We start from the raw sequence: 18,536 nt of genomic DNA, 5'->3' as shown, positions 1-18,536 counted from the left end.
ATATATATATATATATATATATATATATATATATATATATATATATATATATATATATATATATATATATATATATATATATATATTAGGTTTGAAAGAAACTTGTTCCGGAATTTTAAATTTTGGATTTCAAATGATGCATTTACAAATAAGTTTTATGTATAAAACCTTTACTTTATATAACATTTTAAAGAGCGTTGCACTCGTTTTAATACTTTATGCTTTCTTTTCAAAACGTTGAATATCAGATGGAGAGAAAGAAAATGAACACAATTTTCTCATTTCAATTAAGGCTCAGCCGAAAAGCTGCTGAAACAGCTCGCAATATCAACGAAGCGTTTCCCACCTGGAACCACTACTGAATGCACAGCGCAATGGTGCTTAAATAAATTTTGTGACGGCAACGAGAGGTTTGAAGATGATTAGCGTATTTGCCGGCCATCGCCTATTGACAACGATACAATTAAGAGCCTTAGTCAAAGCTAATCTGTGCACAACTTTTCGAGAACTTGCTTCTGAATTAAACGTTATGTATACGACGATTTCTAACCACTTGAGATAGATTGAAAAGACAACCGCCCCCCCCGATGAATCGGTGCCTCACGAATTGCCCGACAATCAAAAGAAACGTCGTTATAAAGTGTTATCTTCCCTTTTTGTACGCAACAAGAACAACCTGTTTCTTGACTGTGTTGCGACTTGTGATGAAAAGTGAGTTCTTTATGAAAACTGACGACTTTCAAATCAGTAATTAGGCGCAGACGAATCAGCTCGACACTTTCCGAACCCAGAGTTGCACCAAAAGAAAGCCATTTGTTTAATTGTCTGCACCCGATCTTACCTACTACAGTTTTGTTAAATGAAGGCGAAACCATTACGACGAAGTACTGTCAACAGATGGATGAAATGCATTAGAAACTTCAATAACAACACCTAGCATTATTCAAGAGAAAATACATTAACGGCAATGCCCGACCACACATTGCTAAACCGACCCTGCAGAAGTTGTAAGAACGTCGCTACGAAATTCTGCCTCTCCGCCATAATCTCACCAACCGACTACGACTGTTTCAAGCATCCCGACAACTTTCAGTGTGAGAAATGCTTAAAGACCTAGGCCATATTAAAAAAGCTCTCACAAACGTTACGCAGAATTTTTACGTTAATACAAATAAATACATAAATACACTGATTTTGTGTTGGCAAGAGTGCATTGTAATTTTTGTTTAAGCTGTGTGCGTGAGTATGTGTGTGTGTGTGTGTGTGTTTGTGTGTTTAATTATTTGATTCCACTGAGTCAGATTGCTTTCGTTCCGGAAGTCAGAACAGAAGAAGTGACCACTTATTTTTTTTTTTCTCATTTTATTCTTATTACCATCTCTGATAATAACTGAGCGGTCAACACCTAGAAAACCCAGACTTACAACTGACAGGTACTCAATGCGGTTATGCATTCTGCCACGGGTGTATGTGCCGCTGAAAATTTACAGAAGTTCATAGCCTTACATTCTGTGAAATCAATATCTACCATGGGAATAGTGCTTATAATAATTCGAACAATACAAATTGTCAATTCCGAGCACAAAATCTCTGAACGATAAATGTGTTTCATTTCTTAACTCATGAGATTATCATAATTCTAGTGAGAGTTTGGTTTGTGTTCAGAGTCGTGGGAAATCTAGTTCAAAAGGGATGTTTCTTGCACACTGCAAGCCACAAAGGGATCACGCTTACTGAGTCTGCACGCATCGAAGAACTCGGGAGAAAATGAACTATTCGAAAAGTCAGAGCAATCAACACCTTTGCTTCAGAATAACCCACAGGTGTCCCACTTGGGGAAGCCCCTTACCAGCTCGGATCAGACTGTCAAGCCATCTTCAGATCCACAAAACAAGTAGATGATTAGAGTCATCTTTGTGAGCGACTAAGAAATATAATCATACGTTTGCAAAAATATGCCATAATAAATACAAACACAATAGATGGAAATGCTGTATTTTAAAATGAACAAAAAATGTAAAAAATATTACATGACCTAGAATACTAATATTTCAATACAATATTTTGCATACAAAATTCTAGAAGATACAGGAAATATAAAGTACTAAATATCAAACATACTACCTTATCAAGTAGTTCTATATTATACTCATATAATAACTTTTAATAAATGCGGCGGCGTATCTAGCCAAAATAGAAAATAGTTGAATTCGAGGCTGTTTCTATCAAAATAAGGAATCTGCCCGGAATTGTTAACGGAAAATTTTCCTTAATCCTCGGATAGCATACTTTCGTTATGTCATCCCTGACTGGATAGAAGTCCAAGGAATATACAATTGTATTTTAGGTGTCGTCCAAACTTTAACCTTCAGAAGAGTGAATATTTTACATCTCAATTACCAAGTACTTTATCCACTGCGCCGCTGATAATAACTAACTGAACGGGAGCTTACTACTCCCTTGTATTTAACATAGGATTCTGTTCGAAATTCCGTGCACATTCCCAAGTTCGACCGAATAATTACTAAGTCTGACAGAAGGATTCCCGAGTTCGACAAGATACACCTGAAGAAAGTCGAAGGTTAAATCGCCCGAAACTCTTTAAAAAAACAAAGCAAAGAAAGAACCACTCAAGATGAGAACAGTATTTCGAAGAACCCAATTAAACAAATAGTCCACCATTATCTAAAAAAATTAGACTGCAATCACAACTTTTTAATTATATCAAGCAATACGTTAAAACATAAGAGGACTTCCCACATTTGTTTTTTCAATTTATGAATAAGTTTCTGTGAAATGACTTAAGGTAATGTTGAGTTTTCGGAATTCTACTAACTTTAACTCAAATTAACTAGTGTTCGAATCATTGTCTAGACAAGAAATAGACAATTTTAACTAAGTTCTTTCATTAATTGTATTTGTCTGGTATAAAACAAATTAACAGTTTATAACGTATTCCATATGCGCGTTAAAAACTAGTTAGCAATTTTCCTAATATGCAAGGTTTAACCAAACTTTGTAATGTTTACTATAGTGTGATTTGAATTCAAACTAATTCAGAAATAGAGTGTAGCTGGATTCAAACAGAGTAAATATAAGGTCAGCGAAACACCGTCTTATATGCTGTATTTTTTATTTATACATACAAAATAATTTTTTATTATTGATGCTGCGTTCATTGGAAACCATGAGTAATATGCGCTCGTTTTTAGTCGCGTGCAAGCGACTCTATAAGTCACTCCGTCGGTCGGTCGGTTTGTCCATAACACTTTTGTGCTTGGCCTTTTTGGTTAAGATCAAAGGTCTGTTATTAATAGATGCTGTTCTCAGGTTTTAAGCTTTTCTTGGTATTCGGGCCAACATCAAAGTGTAGTATCTGTTCCGGCAGATACCGCAAGCAAAGATCATATGTGGGGGTAACTCCACATATCAGACCTTGGTCAATGTAGGGGCAACCCTTCATACCAACAGTTCCTATCCAGCTCCCATTTCCCACCTCTCGAGAGCTGGTCCCCCTTTTCCCTCCCCCCTCTCTCTCCCCATTAAAAAAACGGCCTTGTGCCTAATTTGTTCAGTGGGGAAGCAAATAAATAGATACTGCAAGCAAAGACCATATGTGGGGGCAACCTTACATATAACACCTTGGTCAATGTAGGGGCAACCCTTCATACCAATTGTCACTATCCAGCTCCCCTACTCCCCGGGGAGTTGGACCCCATTTCTCCCTTCACTCCTCACATTAAAAATCGGCCTTGTGCCTAATTTGCATGGTGGGAGAGCAAATAAATACCAACCCTTCATGCCAATTGTCACTATCCAGCTCCCCTACTTCCCGGGGAGTTGGCCCCCATTTCCCCCTTCACTTTCACATTAAAATCAGCCTTGTGCCTAATTTGCTCGGTAGGGGAACAAATAAATACCCTTTTCTTGGCCTTTTGGCCAAGATCAAAGTGTAGTATCTGTTCTTACTACATGCTCTACTTATGTTTGTAACTTTGTGATATTAATTGGGGGACCACTTTTCTATATTAATTTAATGTAAAATGATCACGCACTTTACAACCAGTCAGGCTCAAAGCCATTCAAGTCATTCTCCAGAGCTTTCAAGTTGTTTTTGAAGGATTCCACTTATTTTTTAAGCATTCAAGTTATTCTTAAGGTCATTCAATTCATCCTTAAAGTCATTCTAAGTCATTTACTTTTTATTTATTTAAGTCATTTCAGCCTATTTTTCGGTCATTTTAGTTGTTCTTTAAGAATTGCATGTACATTCTTGCATTCACGCATTCATTCATTACACGAGAGCACACCACTGTTGGCCTTGTTCCTCCTACCTCTGGGTTTATCTCTTCAGTAGAAGTATAGACACTAGCATTTAACGGTAAAGGTAACCCTTCGTAATATAATTGAGCTCTAACTGCCATGCGAATGCAAAGATAACCGAAATTCTACAAAGCATGAAACACTGTTTAATCTGACCTGAGAATAATATTTTACTTTAAATATCAAATTTTCAAAGATATAATGTTGTTTTCATTTTTTTTTCATTTTCATGCAGATATTTATAAATTTTATTTGAAATCAATAACAGTAATCCATTTTATATGCTTTATGTAAACTAACTTCTCTGAGAAATTCAATAGATAACATTGCAATGATTACTCCCCCTTTTCCTGTATCTACGACTTCTACTTCTAGCATTACTGCTGCTTCTACTACAACTGCACGCGACAGCAAGAACGCTGTCGTACGTAGGCGCTATTTTCTGTGCTTTTATTATATAACTAAAGACTGCGGAATGCATACTATATATGGAATAATAAACGCGATTATATTTACGTAAATCCCTTTTCTGTAAAAACGGAAATGGCTTCCGTGTTTCTCATTGATATTATCGTATTTTTTGCCCGTGTTCTCTCTATTTTATTCGGATAATGACGTTAGAAGATAACTTTAGATGTGCTCGATGGAAAATGTCTTTTTTAGGTTTCATCCTTCATACATGACAAATGACGAGAAAATGCTAGGTAATATTCGATCTGTTGTATGTTGCCATAAATTCTTGTTAATGAGAAAAAACATTATAAGTTATGTTATGTGTATTGCAATACATTAAACGTTGTTGGGCGCGCGATATTATAGATGTATTTAAAACCACAACTCACAGATGCCAAGTGTTTTAATGAGGAACAAACAACTACTTCACGGCGCCATAAAAGGAAAATATTTCGTATTTGTGTAATGTGCGCGATTTTGTGTTTGATGCACTAGACTGGATTCTTTATGACACTTTACATCATAATACATAAATTATATATATATATATATATATATGTATATATATATATATATATATATATATATATATATATATGAAGGTGGATAGATAGGTTAGTATGGTAGTTAGTAGATAGGTTAGTATGAAGGTGTATAGATAGGTTTGTATGATCCATTCTTACGTAAGTTTACTCATGGTGTAGAGTGGCACTTTAGATGTGCTCGATGGAAAATGGCTTTTTAGGTTTCTCTTTTGGGAACTTTGACCCGTTTTATCCCCGTTTTTTTCTTTCTTTTCCCTCGTTGTTCCAGGTTTTAGTTGTAGTCGCTTTTAAACGCAGTAACTTCAGATTAAATCTTTCTTTAAATCGTTTCTTTTCTTTTTTTCTGACACATTCAAATTCCTCTGTAGTGCTCTTTCATTTCGCCAGTAATACTGTTTTGCATGCTATCGATTTCTCCTGATGAGACGATAGCCGAAAAGCTCTCGAGAAATTTCCGTAAATTTTATATATATATATACACTTGTGCCCGATATTATTCATACCCCTCGGATCTTTTAGATTTCTATAAGAATATTGCTCAAACCAGAAGGTAGACAATATTAAAGGGATTTCAAACAATAAATCAAGCATAAGCATTTAATTTAAACTCAACAAATAAATAAATTATGCAAGTTTGAAACAGTATACAAAGAAAAACAATAATGGCACTAGTTCAAAATTATTCATACCTCTCTTACTAATAGTCAATAGCATGCCCTTTATTCTTAATAACTGCCTGTAACCGTTTTGGATATTTATCAACAAGGTTTTTACAAGCATTAACACTGATTTTTTACCATTCTTCAATGCAGTAGTTCTCCAAATCCCTCAAATTTCTAGGTTTCCGCTTTTTAACCTTAGTTTTCAATATGTGCCAGAGGTTTTCGATAGGGTTCAGGTCGGGACTCTGGCTAGGCCATTCCAAAATATTAATTTGATTATCCTCAAACCATTTCTTGACTATTTTGGCAGTATGTTTTGGATCATTATCCTGTTGAAGGACCCAGTTTGGTCCTAAATGGAGCTTCTCCGCATCCTGTCTAATGTTTTTCTGGAGTATCTCCAAATATTGCTCCTTCTTCATGGTTCCATCTATCTTGACCAAACTACCTGGACCACTAGCCGAAAAGGAGCCCCAAAACATTAGGCTACCACCACCATGTTTCACCGTGGGTATGGTGTTCTTTGGGTTGTAAGCTTCTCCTTTCTTCCTCCAAACGTAAGAAGCATCCATATGGCCAAACAATTCAATTTTTGTTTCGTCAGTCCACAAAATACTTGAGAAAACGGACTCTGAAGAATTCACATGGGTCCTAGCAAACTTTAGACGTGCTGCAAGGTGTTTTCCGGTGTGCAATGGAGTCCTTCTTGGTCTTCTTCCTTTCAGACCATTTTCATGCAGAGTCCTTTGCAATGTTTGCCTTGATATTTTTATGCCAGAAGACTCCAGATTTTCTAAAATGTCCTTAGTAGTGGTGGTTGGATTTGCATTAACACTGCTTACAATATCCCTGGTGGCTCTAGCAGACAGTTTCCTTTTCCTTCCTCTACCAATCAAGTTGTTTGTTGTGTGGTGGCTCTGGAATTTTTTGATGATGCTCTGTACTGTTGCTGTAGGGACCTCAAATTTCTTGGAAATTGACTTGTAACCTAAACCATCCTTATGTGAATTCACAATTTTAGTCCTAAGATCATTACTAAGCTCTTTTTTCTTCCCCATTCTAATAATTTTTATTCTTTTATTGGTTTTCAGTTGATATCATTTTAATTTCTGAAAAATGCAAAAAACGAAATGAAATTAATCAAAGGTTGTATAAAAGCATTCAAAATAAGAATCAAACAGGAAACAAACAGTCAGAAACTCGATTAATACTGAAAAAATAAGGGGGTATGATTATTTTTGAACATTGCAGATTTTATAAATAGCTGTATATTTCTTTTATTACAAGTATCCCGAGATTTTAAAATGACGAAAATGATCAGAAGAGGTTTATTAAGAATATGTATCAATATGGACGTAAACAATAAATTCTTACAAAGTTACACCTAATAAACTCAATTTTCAAGGAGGGGTATGAATAATATCGGGCACAAGTGTATATATATATATATATATATATATATATATATATATATATATATATATATATATATATATATATATATATATAAGAATAACAGTATAATTACATTCCAAGACCGAAATATTAATATTCCATGCAAAACAGCTGCTACAAAATGTTAAAATTTCGGTAAATTTTTATAGAAACGTTTCCGTTTGCACTATCCTACTAAATCACTAAAATTCCATCTAACGTCATTGATGCCTGCTACGAACCAAAGGGCGCATGCGATTATCAGAATATTTGAATCATAGGTCCCGATGATGGTGGTCTTAGTCAACACAAAATAGCAGGGAATCTTTCAATACCACTTTTCTACTGTAAATAGAGTGATTGTTTTATTCAGAAGAAAGGACAAAAGTGCACAAAACCTTATACAATTCCCCACTCCCTTCGACCTTCTGAAAGAATCCTGCGTCTTGTGAAAAAAAATGTTGAAGAGGATCCACTGACATTGCAACACAAGCTTTTTTCAGTTCCAGAACAGCTGTCAGGTACTAAGCTACTACGGTAAGGCTGCGAGGATTTGACACCTTTTCTTGGCCCTACTAATATCTGAAATGTATGTTGCTGTACTTTTTAGAGTCTTATGTTCCAGTAACCTAGAAATGAGTGCCATTGTAGAATTTCACCATAGAATAGTAATTGATGAATTGTCCCGCGCCGTGTAACAACATTATCAGAGACACTGTCTATGCTCCTAGGATTGTTTATCGTTTTGTAGCAAACCCATGAGGAGGCAAAGATATCCAAAGGAAGGCACACAGTCCGAGAAGTGATCAAATCCGCACCGAAAAGTTTCTCCTTGGCGTGAAACCGTCCATTTCAGCAAATCCATCCAGCTCTGTGTATTTGTTCAGTTTCTCCTTTCCTTTGATATTTATCCTGTGGTCAGCTGGAACAACAAAATCTACGATTTGGCAGGACTTTTCTTTCTTATCAATTATCACATCTTTTGCTTGGATTGCTTTATCCGCTTGTATCTCCATCTCCCATAGGATTTTGTGATTCTAGTTCTATCTCTCTGTTTTCTTTTTGTTGTACTCGTTGCTATTTACATTTTTTAGGGGGCCGATTAATTTATTTTGTTTGAAACATTCTTTTAGAGCTTCGTTGATCAATACCCTTACTATAAAATCTCTCCACACCTTGGCAACGCCGGGTACTCATGCTAGTATACACTTTAATAATGAATTGACAATAAGGATACATAACTTATCTCTCACATCTAGACCGTGGCGTCGATTATATATATATATATATATATATATATATATATATATATATATATTCAGGTTTGAGGTGTTCAAAAGTCGGTACTAATGAAGACAACGACGTTGTTAAATAGTGCTCAATAAAAAGTGCAAAATATTTTTTTTATTATTTGAGGGTAAACAGTTACATATGGTCGCTACAAATAGCCATCTATTTCAGTCAAAAGGCTTTCCCCAGGTGATCTCTCGACGCCAAAAAGAAAAATTGGAAATATAAGAAAGATATTGATAATCCCTTTTTACCCCTTTATTATATACCTTTACATGCATAAATGTGTATTTTTTGTATGCGTGCTTTACGTTTGTATTTATTTGTTTTGCATCTGTATATTTGTACCTCTCTTAATATTCTCTTACTATTCTGATATGATTTTCAATTCCATGGTCTAAAACCTGCACCACCCAACTCCAATCTATTCAATAAAAAAATGATATTATAAACTTTGATTAATAACTATTAAAATGAATGCTTTACATAGCACATAATAATATGATAGAATTTAACACCTTTTATACCATTATAATGATGAGACTAATAACTGCTTATTATTAATAATATGCGTATATTTTCATATTTACAATTAAATATTAAATACTCTTAGTAATTTCTTAATAATTCCTTAATAGTCTTTAATCGAAAATTTTATCTTAAATATAATTCATTTAAATTTTTAATATCCTAATAATATTTAATTAAATATATACTTATGTCTATATAATACTATCGCCGTACGTAGTGTTATTTCTATAGATGTCCGTCTGTCTATATTTATTGTATACATACGTATATATATAGGTGTACATATAGATGTATTTGCTGATATATATATATATATATATTTATATGTGTGTGTATGTGTATTTGTATATTTCTGTATGCATATATATGTATATATGTGTGTATGTGTGTATATTTGTATGTATTGGTATATATGTATACCTGTGATTATTTGGATATCTATACATATAGTTGTATATTCTTGTGTGTCTGTATTTTCTTATATGAATATATTTACGTGTGTATGTGTGTGTCGGTTTTGCACACGTATGTATGTATTTGTATATTTTGTATGCATGTATATATACAGATTTATGTCTGGGTATGAATATGTTTGCATTAGTAAATCCCCCCATTCCTAACTTAACGTATAACGACACGTAACTCTTGATGTCAAATAATACACGTGCAAGATCTTTCCCTGACACATTCAAAATCAATGTATAAACAGACACCCTCCCACACACTTTCCTATACAATTTACAGTTCCAGTAAAATTATGCCCCACTTTAATTATTTCAGATTTATATCCTGTTATTAAAATAGTTTTGAATAATCTTCCAATAGGTTCTAATGCGATCTTTCCCTTTTTTATCTCCGTTTATTTTTATCCCCTTTTTATCCTCTTTTAAGAGAGCTCACAACTTTTTATGATCTTTTTATACTTTTTTTGAAGAGCTCCATATTTCCTTTTCAATTTCTTTCTAATTTTTCCCATTTTTCTTTTTGGCGTCGAGAGGTTCTAGGTCGCCTGAGGAAGTCTCTTTGACCGAAACAGATGACTATTTGTAGCGACCATATGTAAATGTTTACCCTCAAATAATATATATATATAGCTTAGTATATATACTTTTAATGTATTCTTTCTTTCTGAAAGCATCCATAAATAACATAGAATTAGTAAGTTTAAACATTTTTTCTCTTATGACTTTAAAATAATTCCGTGTCTTGTTTCATCTTTGGATTTTCTCGAAAAGAGAGAAAAACATTTTTATGGATTGATGAGCGTCTCTGATGGTTGGTTGTTTTTGTTTTACGGCATATCAACCCTTTTCAGGTTATTTAATGCCGAATCCAAAGATTTTGAAGAAAAATATTTTTAATAGAATATATTTTTTGTTTTGAAGTCGGTTTCTATTTAACCCATAGTTGGCACCCTAATAGGTACTATCACTCCGAGTCAGAGTGGACCTGGGAGCAATGGAAATTAAAGGGTGGCTCCACACTCCCCAAAGCCCGCAAGCTGGGACCTCACCACTGGATATAGTTTAAGGTCATATCCAGGACCGCGTCTCTGATGAGTTTTCTGATATACCATTCAACGAAACAAGTGTAAGACGTACCATATTTCAAATAAAATATTATGAATATGCTATAAATATACTTGTGGTGTTTGAATTGCTTACAAATTATATACACATATATATATATAGTTTTGTATTAAGAAAATTCACTTAGAAAAAAGATGTAAGTATATATATATACATATAATTACTTACATATTTTTTCTAAGTGAATTTTATATATACATATATATATATATATATATATATATATAATGATGATTGCAATGTCTTTTCAGACGAGTCCCACTCCTTCAGACACTTACAGTCCATGAGTAGAAAAATGACTTTTTTTTTAGTCCTATTGGTGAATTCACACGCTCAAACAGGCATGCTACTGAAGACGGTCATTAAGATCAATTAATACATGCGTCCAGTATTTCAAGCTTCCACGTGTTACAACTTTTCCATCGCCACAGGACCATTTTATAAACAAATGCCTGAGGGAGTCTCTATACAGAGATGATGTTACAGAGTCTTAGCTTTGTTTACAGCTAAGTCTCTCTTCAGAATATTGAGATCCAGCAACAACAAGAGCAAGATAGCCAGCAACAAGTGAAACTGTAGACCAGCTTAATGCGGGTACTTGTCTCCCGCTTTCTGGTGTTTTTAAATCAGATATTTTTTTTCTCCTGGAAAGGTTGCCTTCACCCCGGCTTACGGGAGTCCTCTCCACCCCAATATATACGTTTCAAATATTTTCATAGTAAACTATTGAAATTTTGGATTTCTGTTTCTACACTATATAACTTGAAAATACACGTTTAATATTTTTATTCGAACGCATGCTTTAAATGTACATAAGAATAATTACTTTTAATTATACGCTATTTACGTTTAATTGTTTCTGGTAGGTTTATTGAAAAGAAAGCCGACTCATTTATTTAGCCAAGTTGCTTACACGTGAACTATTATTTAATTATTAATGTACATTTCAAACAGATACAGTATACATCTTGCATATATATTCTAAACTATCTGATAAAGTTCCCTTAACTTTAAATTATATGTAAACAATGAAATGTAATAAGTTGGAAAGGACAACGCATGCATTTCATAAAATAGATCCAATATGAGACAAGAATATTTTAAATTATAAACCAGATTATGATTCAAATGAAAAGTTCATAATTGTATTTTTTAATTGTTTTGTAAATTTTTTCTTTTATCATAAGTACTCGAATTTCCACACTAGGCTTTTGTTGTTCAATCGAGTAGAGGCTTTATGTTTTTAATTTGGTCTTGTGTTGGAAGCCATATTTAGTTTTAGAAGAATTTCCGATGGTTAGTTATTCTATATATAAGTCCTGGAGATTACGAATTCACAGTAGACAGCTGTTTTGTACTAGTTCCAGATTTTATAATTTTGCAACCAAAAAAAAACAGAAGACCCTTCTCGTGTTGACACGAAGAAAACATATGCAACACTGCTAAAAAGGTTTAATTTTTATGAAGCAATTTTGGTTTCTGATTGGTTGATTGCAGAAGTGAATTAATTTGATTCGTCAGTTCTTAGCCGCAGCGTTTATGAATAGAATCTCCCAATTGTGAGGGACCTTACCCCATTATGACTCTTTCGTGATGGGATGGGTCTCTTAACGGCGATTAATGGAGAAGGATGCGTTCTTGACACTCAGCCCGACAGGTGCAGGACCGGGAACTGGCCCAGTCCCTGCCGGACCGAAGTACACCGCCTGGATATTACTCAAGAGATCCACCCTCACAGGCCTTGCCACCCCGCTTTCAGGTGGGGCAAGTTTATTGCTTGTTGCCTGAAGCACACCGACAGGGGAATGCCGACATGGATGCTCAAGCAATTTTTGTAATTGCAAAAGTGCCCCTCGTTTTGGGGAGCTTGCTTAGAGACCCACTTTCTGACCTTGTCACACAGTGGTGATGTGGGCACGAATTAAATATCTTCCCCATGATTTGCTGCATCTTACCAAACTTTGGAATATTTCTGTCAAACGCTTCTTTATCAAGTACTATATCCACTACGTTACCGAACGTGGCTTAGTGGAAAAAGTACTTAGTAAAATTCATTTGCATATTACACTCTTCTGGAGTTTGATGGCTTAATTCCAAGTACGGGCGAAAATCAAAATACAAATGGATTAGTTACTTACTAAGACACGTAAATTAAAGAGAGTTGCTCGATAGATCCAATCCTAATGTTTGCTGTCTGAAAAAAACATATAGGGACATAACTAACTAAAAAAAAAAACTCTTTATGTAAAACAAACCAAAAAACTCATGGCAAGAATTATATTTCTTTTCTTTCTTTGGAACGATTTCTAAAAATATCATCAGACGGTAGTGTATTCAAGAACATATGCCAATATGAAAGTTACGGTCAAGTGTGTCCTACGTTTGCTCACAATGTATTTAAACAATACAGAAGGTAGTTTGATAATGTTCCAATGAGAAAATCATATCGGACAATAGTTAAGCATGCATCCCCTACATCACTTTGCTTGTCAGCCAAGTCTATAGCAGCAAGAGAAAGTCTTTCAAAACGATTAAAAATACGCAAATTATATATATATATATATATATATATATATATATATATATATATATATATGTGTGTGTATTGTATGTAGATGTATGTATATGCATATATATTTCTGAACTATTAGAATAGGATGCCTTGTATATGATTGTTGTAACAATATAGACTACAAGAATGTATGAATGTCCGAATGTTGTATATATATGTTATATGTGTATGTATATGTGTGTATGTATATATGTATATATATGTATATATATGTATGTGTGTATGTGTGTGTTTATATATATATATATATATATATATATATATATATATATATATATATACCCGTCTGGAGTGTGGTAGCATACTATTGAATGTACGAAGGGGTTACCACGCTACAGAAGTAAAGAAAAACGCTATTATTCGTCTCTGTATGTCTGTAATGTGTGTGTGTGTGTATATATGCGCGGGTATGGCAAAGTATAGGCATTTATAAGTATATTGATATATGTATATAGGTACATGTGAGGTTTAGATAACTTTCGTGTTTTATATTTATTCATAGTTTGTTTGTTTATTTGTTTTAATTTAATTTTATTTTTTATTTATTTTTATTTAATTTTATTTATTTTTGTTTTGTTTTATTTACCTTAATGTATTTTGAACTCTATTCCTGCGTAGTTTCAGAGTTATTGTCTAGTTTCAGTATGTGTGTTGTGAATAAAAAAAAGCGTACAGCATGTATTTGCTATTGGATATACGTATTAATGTGTGTGTGGATGTGGCGGTGTTTGTGTATGTGTGTGTTGTATGTGTGTTGCATGTGTGTGTGGGTGGATGTAGATTAAAAGGCACCGGTCAGTACTTAGCTGACCATCGCTAAGGTTCTTAACTTACAGACTCCAAGACAAGAAAATTAAATTCTCAAGTACCTTATGCCATAAAAACCAAAAGTTAGCTTGGAAGGGGAAGGGGAAATGAAAAAGATGTTTATTATCTTCAAAGACCACACTCATCCATTTACCGTTTTTTATGACTCCCACCCAGGTTGCATGCTAACTTGATAAACGAAATAGGAAAATGTATTTGGTGGAAATATCACTTTCGACGGTAATTCTTGACCTGAAGACGTAATCCCCCAACGTGGGTGATTACAGAAACATGTATGCACATATGTAGCCATTAATGTTTGTATAAATAAAATCAATATATATATTTATATATAGTTTTGTATTAAGAAAATTCACTTAGAAAAAAGATGTAAGTATATATATATATATATATATATATATATATATATATATATATATATATAAATACTTACATCTTTTTTAAGTGAATTATATATATATATATATATATATATATATATATGATTGCAATGTCTTGTCATACGAGTCCCACTCCCTCAGACACTTAAAATCCATGAGCACAAAAATGACTTTTTTTTAGTTCTACTGGTGAATTCACACGCTCAAACAGGCATGATACTGAAGACGGGCATTAAGATCAATTAATACATGTGTCCAGCATGTATTTACAAAGTTTGATCTATGTATTTTCAGATGCGCAACCTATTTTTTCAGCGATCACCTCCAGAAATCAAAAGCGAATATTAATGAGTGTACAGTGGTCACCGAGACAGTAGCGGCGTAGTAGTTAATGGTTGAATTATGTAAAATTAGATTATTTAACACAGCATCTCAACAAAAATTAGTTTACATTATACTTGAAGACAACCGTGTTGTAGTTAGCCGGTAAACCGGCCAGCGGAACATGATTTTACAGGCGGACAGTACTAGTTAAGGAGTTTTATTGATAGAATTTCGGTTCAGATGAACATACAAATAGAGAATTGGAAAAATTGTTGCTTATGGTTGTAGTTAAACGACTGCTTTTGTACAAGTTTTGCAAGGGGGCTCATTAATTAGAACTCAGATGAGGACTTACCATGAAAATAACGATAGAGTAGAGAGAGGTTCGCAGCCTCTCTTCTGTGCGAAGAGGTTGCAAAGATGTGGAAATATTATCACCCATAAGGTATCAAAGCCATTTTTTTAATACTCTGTTAACGCCAGAAAGGGTACGCCGAATAGCTACTGCATAGATGTGGCAACAGTACTCCATCTTAAGACGTATACAACTCATACATGTAGAAGATTGTATTCGGAGTGAGATATCTTCTGTGGCAGTAGAAAATCTCAACCATTTTATCAGCGACCTTAGCAACAAATTTGTGGTTATGTGTCTGACCTTCTGGAGTAAAGATTAGACCCATAACTTTATCAAAGCAGGGAGTTTCTTTCAGACGAGAACCATTCACATTAATTAGCGGCAAAGTGAGGAGCAGAGTGTTTATTGTGAAAATATTGAATCTTGGTTTGTATGCGTTAAAAATTAACCAGCCACTTTTTGCTGCATTTACAAAGTGCTCAAGGTAAGAGGAGAGAAACTCAGAGCGACATGAGTCGCTGTTGGCCTTTTGAAGTATTGCAATATATCGTAGTGTCGTCTACGTACATGGCGACAAATGAAGTTAGAATATGATTTTCTCGATTATTGATCAAAATCAGAAACAGTTATATTCAGAATAAATCCTTGAGGCACGCTTCAGACTTGTGCCCGTCGACGATTACTTGTAAGCACCTATAATAGAGAAAATGTTCACTGGTTAAGAAGATATTTTCTAAATATTCCATAGGAAAATAATGTGAAATAGATTTGATGCTAAATCTTATCAACTGCTCTTGATATGTTAAGAGCTATTGCTCTCGAGGAAAATCCCTCTCGATAGATTCTCTGACGTTATGTGAAATTAATAAATGCGTCAGCTGTACTTTTTCTAAGGACAAAAACTATCTGATTTGCCATTGAGAAATTGATTTTACTAAAATTCCGACAATTTAGCACATATTCGAACATCTTAATTATGACAAAAAGAAAATAAATTGTTCAGTACTAAAATACAAAGTATTAATCTTTTATATCTATAAATACTGTACAAACTAATGGCGTCTTCTAAGGCGGTAGAGAGCTTTCAGTTTTTAGGCATTGATTGAACAGCCTTGCCAGCATGAATGCTAGTTCCGATTGCAGATTTTTGAGTGCTGTAACTGGAATATTGTCAGGACCAGTTGCGTTTCTGGGATCAAGATTGTTGATTAGTGTGAAGACATCACGAGGAGATATGTCGGTTTCGCAATGATTATTGTTGGTCTTGGGAGGAAACTGGAGAGGTAGGTGGTCTTGATCGTACAGTGTTAAGTTTGCTGCGAAAGTCTTGCCATAGACTTTCCCTTTGTCATGATATGCCGAAACCACAGGATGATAGTCGGGATAGATGGTTCGCATCAGTTCAAGGGCGTGTCTTTTGTTCGTCAAAACTCATGGAAACCAAATCTCTGTGCGTTTATTTTTGACTTGATAACATGAGCGTTTTGTATAATATTTTTGCAGTGATTGCTGGCAGTTATGAATGCAACTGTCCATAACATCTATTAAGGCTTTATTAATTGAGGTAGTGGTTTCTATGTACAATGGCGCCAGCACATTCAGCGTTGTACCATATTAGGTTGTTTAGTTTCTGTTGGGATTTCTTGCAGGTTATGTAGTTGTCTATGCCGACGGTTTACCAATCAGTTAAGTTAGATGCTATTACGAACGCATTATTTTAACAGAGCGTACTGGTGTTTTTGACAGGAACGTTCAGAAACTGTTTCAGTTAGCCATCGAGTATCGATACACTGTTTGATGGGAGGAATATTTACTGTTGTATTATCTCTTTATTATCTTGATAAAGGCAATAAAGGTATCATAACATCTCAGCAGATACAGAACATATGATGGCCACAGTTCAGGGCATGCTGTTGTATTAGGCCATAACCGAGCGGATTAGCCGTTTTAACATTGTGCACATTAAAATCTCCACAGACGTAAAGGTATGATCAATTTGCTTCGTGATACTCACAATAATAGCAACTCCATCAATGTAGGGATGGTAGACGGAAAATGTAAATGCTATGCTGTGAGTAAGCGGTCCCCTAAAGCACACGCAGGCATGTTTAAGATGTTCTTTGCAGATGCCCCTGCTCCAGAGAAACGTATCCTTAATCTAGGCACATATTCCATTATCATGGCGATATTGATAATGGGATTGGATATGAAGTTAGAATAGATTTTCATGATAAAATTGGCTAAAGAGGCAGTGGAATGCATGCCAATTTCGCACAATAACAAGTAAGATTTAATCTCCCGTAATTAGATTTCAACCTTAGGAGATGTTAGAGAAAGAATACCTTGTATCTGAAGCTTACGTTAGAAGTTGTGGTTATGAGTTTTCTCTTGATTTATTTGTTTGAGTTTTCATAGTTAAGTTGGAGAGTTTGTGAAAAACGCACCCACAATTCTTTATCTACTTAGAAGTTAAGAAACAAACTATTATAATTCATAAGTGTATAACTACTATTTTGTAATTCATAAGTGTATAACTACTATTTTATAATTTATAAGTGTATAACTACTATTTAAAAAAAAACTTTCAGATAGGTGCTCCTCTAATGGTGCCACGTCACCTAGGAGAAAAGAGATTTGAGAGGGTGCTAAATTTTCTTAATGTATGAAGTCAGAGTATAAAAGTTCCTCTACTTTCCTTAAATTAAACAGTTTTAAAAACATTAACTTAATTCAGTGAAAAATATCGTATTTCAATCTGAACTGAGACTAACCGACAACCTCATATATTCGACAACTTATTTAAAAAGATATCTGATTGAATAAAAAACTTTAAAAAAAATAAAACCTGTATCATTTGGAGTAAGTATAATAAGGTTTATAATTACATAAATTCTCGTCACACTTTCGAAGTCTTCGGAAAAAAAACATGTCTTGTCGTTTCCAATAAGTTTCATAGCCAATGTTTTTAGAATATGATAGTAACTTACTTAGATAAATTCATGAGAAAGCTCAGATAATTAAATCGGTGAAAAACTCTGGATTTTCTTCAAACATACATCCTCAGTTAAATAATTCAACGAATATAACCATTGTAGCCAATGAAATGCTTGTTATTTCAGATAATAAAGCTCATAGAAACCATTAAATATATAAATATTGTATTTAAAAGCTTTGAAACTTATGTTTACTAAGAAACCATTAATCGTATTTAATTCTGGTGGCTTGCATGAGCTGCTAGTCGGGTACG

At 34.1% G+C, this 18,536-nt stretch overlaps 1 pseudogene; it reads left to right on the top strand.

Annotated features, from left to right (window-relative positions):
• Positions 1-3,918: 3,918 nt before the first annotated feature.
• Positions 3,919-4,021, top strand: LOC145249136 (U2 spliceosomal RNA; annotated as a pseudogene).
• Positions 4,022-18,536: the final 14,515 nt, after the last annotated feature.

This window comes from Euprymna scolopes, chromosome 27 (genome assembly GCF_053919585.1).
Source record: "Euprymna scolopes isolate OS-2025 chromosome 27, ASM5391958v1, whole genome shotgun sequence".
Taxonomy (NCBI): Eukaryota; Metazoa; Mollusca; class Cephalopoda; order Sepiida; family Sepiolidae; genus Euprymna; species Euprymna scolopes.
Note: the sequence above shows the minus strand (reverse complement) of the source record. Positions and strands in the feature narration are given on the sequence as shown.